The sequence below is a fragment of the Cyanistes caeruleus genome, unplaced genomic scaffold (genome assembly GCF_971803275.1).
Source record: "Cyanistes caeruleus unplaced genomic scaffold, bCyaCae1.hap1.1 HAP1_SCAFFOLD_157, whole genome shotgun sequence".
NCBI classification, from domain to species: Eukaryota; Metazoa; Chordata; class Aves; order Passeriformes; family Paridae; genus Cyanistes; species Cyanistes caeruleus.
Genome location: NW_028255949.1, coordinates 263043 through 267859, shown reverse-complemented (window position 1 = coordinate 267859; position 4817 = coordinate 263043). Strand labels below are relative to the sequence as shown.

At 47.9% G+C, this 4817-nt stretch overlaps 1 pseudogene; it reads left to right on the top strand.

Annotated features, from left to right (window-relative positions):
- The first annotated feature begins 300 nt into the window (after positions 1 to 300).
- LOC147645852 (uncharacterized) lies at positions 301 to 1839 on the top strand (annotated as a pseudogene).
- The last annotated feature ends 2978 nt before the right edge of the window (positions 1840 to 4817 follow it).

Below are 4817 nucleotides of genomic sequence, written 5' to 3'. Positions count from 1 at the left end.
AACAGAAACTATGTAAAGCTCTGTTTACTATTAATTTCCTAAACTGCTCATTTGAAAACATGAATCCTCCTGTAACTCGGCATTTTAACAGTAGTGATCAGTTTAAATTGTCACAGCATCCACCGGTGTTAATCAGAGACCCTGAAACTTGGCAAACCAAGGGTCCCTATGAACTTGTCACCTGGGGGCGTGGCTACGCGTGTGTATCCACCCCTTCAGGCCCCCGATGGATTCCTCAGAAATGGGTAAAACCTTTTATTCCAAAGAATCCAGCACCAGCAAGAAGAGAAGAGAAGCAAGTAGCTGTTGCTTCCAAAAGAAGACGCCGCTGAAGAGAGCAAGAAGAAACCTGCATACTGTAACTGTAAATATGTTTTAAAGAATGTCTGTTTCCTTTTTTTTAGAAATAACCTACCTCTTACTCAAATCCATGATGAGCCTTAAGCCTGCTGTCATCCTGCTCGCACTGAGCAGCCTGACAACAGCCTGGATCGTCCCACAGCCACGTCAAAACGTCTGGGTGACCCTGGCACAAACACTCCAACAGGAAAACATATGTCTATCGACCGCAGCAGCAAAAAATCCTATGTCTACCTGCCTGGTAGGAATTCCCCTGCAGCATGATGAATTCACACACAGCTTTAGTACACTGACTCCTGAGGCAGATAATAAACTACACAGCACTCATGTAGAAGCAGAGTTAAGAAACCCTGTCGAGGAGTGGCTACCCCATTTTCCTAAGGCAACCCAGGAACCCCAGGAGTTAGAGTTGCTGGGTTCCTCCCCAGCATCATACTGTGTACACTTTAGAGTTAGTCCTCCAACTCATAAAGAAACATTCCACCATATAGTACAACATAGAGAAGAGTTCACAGCAAAAAAGTGGTGCCATGTACTAAGCTACATCAAAGTGCACTCTTCAGTTCATCCACATCCCAAAAGCCTCCCCAAAGGACTGTTCCTCATTTGTGGGGACCGTGCATGGGCAGGAATTCCATCCCGTCTCCTTGGAGGGCCGTGTACCATAGGGCGTCTGTCACTGTTAGCGCCCAATCAAACATTAATTGGCGAGTGGACCCATAAAAACAATTTGACCAAAAAAAATTCAAAAGAGAAGTGCTACAAAATTAGATGAAAATTGTGACTCAGAAATTTTCCATTGGTCAAAATCAAAAAGGATTGCTGCATCCATTTTTCTTCCCTGGGTAGCTGCAGCTAAAGCCCTAGGTGAATTGGGACACCTAGAATGCTGGGTAGTAAAACAAGCGAATTTAACATCCAATGCCATAAGTGCCCTCCTAGAAGATGAGGAAATTACCAGGCAGGCGACACTTCAAAACCGTGCTGCAATAGACTTTCTCCTATTGCTCCACGGGCACGAGTGCCAAGAGTTTGAAGGTCTTTGCTGTATGGATCTAACATCGAAGGCTCCTAATATCCATGCCACTCTCCGAGAGATGAAAAGCATGATCGGACAAGTCAAGCAAGAAGCTGATGACTGGTTCAATGGACTGTTTAAGAACTGGGGGCTCTCGGGGTGGTGGGCTTCAGTAGTGAAAACTATTCTGTCACTGCTAGTCATTGTTTTGCTGACGGTGTTAGTGTTTGGAGTGCTAAGCAAAATACTGTACAGAAGCATAGTTAAGCTAGTCTCAACTACCTCAGATGTCAACCATATAGAGTTGGCAGACCGGAGTAACCCTCACCAACCTACAAATGGGAATTGGTGGGCCACTTCGGGTCAGTAAGTAGTATAAGCTCATTACCTTTCATTTAATTACATATGTTAAAGTAGGGGCAGATGTGGTAGTGCATATTTCTGGGAGTTACTGTGTTTCTCTGTGACGTGTTTTTCCCCTCCCCTCCCTTATCCCTAAAACGTTACCCCATTGGTTGGTGCTATATATCCCCCCGCCCCTCTCCCGAGGTTTGAAAGAGTCCGGGAAAGAGTAACCCGGCCTCTTCTCTCTCTGGCAGCTAACCAGAATAAACATCTTCTGATCCCCCGGAGGGAGAAGCAGCACCCTTTTGGTCTTTTCTCGGTCTCGAGGAGCCTCTCTGACCCCTCCATTCGACAGAGCTAGCGTGGATTTACTTCGGGGGGCAAAGGGAAGGTCTCCTCACCCAAGCACCCAGGGATTCCATCATTCATTCTACGGTCTCCGTTGTCCACTTCAGCCTGGGCCTGAACTCCTGGCGGTGATGTCACAGTGCACGCTCCAGCTAGAACTTCCAGCATCCAGCAACGGCCACAACACAACCCTTGGCTCCTTGTGCCAGCACGCTCTTCATTCACCCTGCTCCAAGCCTACCCCTGTCACCTTGTTGCCACCTGCTCCCTGATTCCCCCAGCAGTCCCCAAAGCTCCCCATCGCTTGGATTTTGCTCTCCATCCCTGCAGGATGTCTGCATTTGTTCCAAAAGAGGTATGGTACTATTCCACGGAGGCGGACACCCCGCAGCTGCCTGGCTGGGCTGGAGCTCTGTGGGACAGGGTGGGAAATTTTGCTACCTCTGCAGGCTGGCACAGACCGAGAGGAGGAGACGGACGTCGATACACAGACTGATAGAGAAGAAGCCATGGAAGTGGACGGAGAGGATACTGGAGAGGAAGAGATGGATGTGGATATGTACGAGACAGAGGAAGAGATGGAGGTGGAAACGAAAGATTATATTGAAGAGATGGATATTGATCTAAAAGACAAGGAGGAAGACATGGTCTTGGGATGAAGACCGATGCCAGCAGCAGAACAGGCAGGTGCTCCCCACAGGCAGAGTGGGTCCCCTGCTGCCAGCCTGGGGCCGGGCTGGGCACTCCCTGCTCAGGGACACGCTAGCCCATGCACTGGATTCTGCTGGCCATCCCTGGCCTGGCCTGGGCTTGCTGTGGGCCACACAAGCCCTGTTCCAGTGCCTGGGCCACAGCCCCCAGCCAGGCTCCCTTCTGGCAGCAGAGTCCCAATGGGCCAGTGTCCCAGCCCGGCAGCACATGGAACACCCTTCCGTGCCTGACTGCATTGACCGTGCTACTTGTTTTTCTTCCAGGACTTAGGGACATCACAGACACAGATGCCACCCTGCTGTACATACGTTTTACAGTTGTTGTGTTCAGGATAGAGGTTTTAGAGTTTGTTTAAGTTGTCTGTAAATACGTTTCATAGAGTTTTGTTAGATCTCTTCTCAGGTAAATAGGTTCTATAGTTTGTTGTTGTTGTTGTTGTTGTTGTTGTTACCAATATTCTTACAGTGTAAATATGTGGTGTAGTTCATTCTTGTTCCTTTTCTTCTACAGATAAACAGTCTTTGATTTTCACACCCCAGTTCTCTTTGCATTTTCTTCGGGCACATTTGCAAAGCTGTGGGTTGTTTCGGGAACAACGCTTGCAGGACTCTTAAAAGGGTATCAAAACCGCTCTGCAACACTCTCAGCTGCTGCTGCTGCCCCAAAAAGCACTGGCTGTCTTTGCTCACACAATCACAGTTGTGGTGGCATTTCTACCACACCACAGGACAGCGATGTTTTCCCTCTTCTCCTGGAAATACCTACAGCACTTGTGGGTAGCAAGGCAAACATGAGCCTCTTTTAGTGGCCCTTGAAACTGGACATGTGAAATGAGGTACACAAAGCCACAGGCCAGCTGAACCTGGCATCTCTGAATGGGTCTTTACATTCTTCCCAGGAAGATGAATGGCAATCACTATTTTGGCAGGGAGGAAAGTGCATCAGCTAGCAATTTGCTGTAGAAAATGTGCTTTCTGCTCCTCTCACAGCCAAAACTCCTACCCATTTCTTGGAAGTCCTTCTTAGATAAGGACCGTGTTCAACTGAGTGACAGTGAAGCCAAATGGCAATGCCGCAATCAATTGTCCTGTACACAATCTCCTTCATCCACGTGGAAGGTTACTCACGGGCACACAAGAGGACGAAAGAAACCCAAATGCATCGTTGGCCATAAAGTCAGACGTGTTGAGGGATGAAGAAATCTTGCAGAGATATGGAAAGCTGCCCTGAAAACCCAGTTCGGGGAGAGCCTGAGCTCTTTTGTGCTTCTAGGCCTGAAGATGCTCAGCAGCTTTCCCAGATGCTCAGCAGGCAGTAGGATTGTGCCTGAATCTGGCTCTGGAAATGCCAGTGCCTCAACTGAGAGCTGTGGCAATGATTTCCATTGCATGGAGAGGGGCCACAGTCCTGCAAGAGTCTTTCAGCAGAGCAAACAGCAGCCTGGAGGGTGGGCAATGCTGCATCTGGACCACTGCATGCTCATCCTTCACCACAATGCAGAGCTGCCATGGATCACTTTTTCCATTTCTCCTGTTGGATATGTTTTGGACAAGTTGTTCTAGGTGGCTTTGGATGGTGATCCAAGTAGGAAGCAGCCATTCGCCTGCTGTGATATCCTTACAACTAATCCTAACTTCTCATTGCCTTTGGTTTGATTGGGGGTGTTTTATCCGTTTGTTTGATTGGCTTCTTTGGGTTGGTTTCTTTGTGTTTTTCTCTGTTTTGCTTGGAGTTTCTTTTCCTTTTTTAGAAATGACTGGTGAAGTTGGCACAACCAAACTCCAGAAAACGTAAAACAGGCTTGACTTTCCAGAAATTGCCTTTGGCTGGCTTTAGCTGCATTCCCCAGGATCACGATCAGCAGTAGATATTTGCAGGTTTTGCTCTGCATCCTCAGCCTGCCCAGATGTTGTTCAGTGTTTCAGCAGTGGAGAAGACGATGGATATTTTGCTAAACCTCCTTTCAAACAACAAAACTTGGGTTAGCACGACAGAAAAGAAGAAAAGAAAATCTTCGCCAGTTAGAACAGAGCCA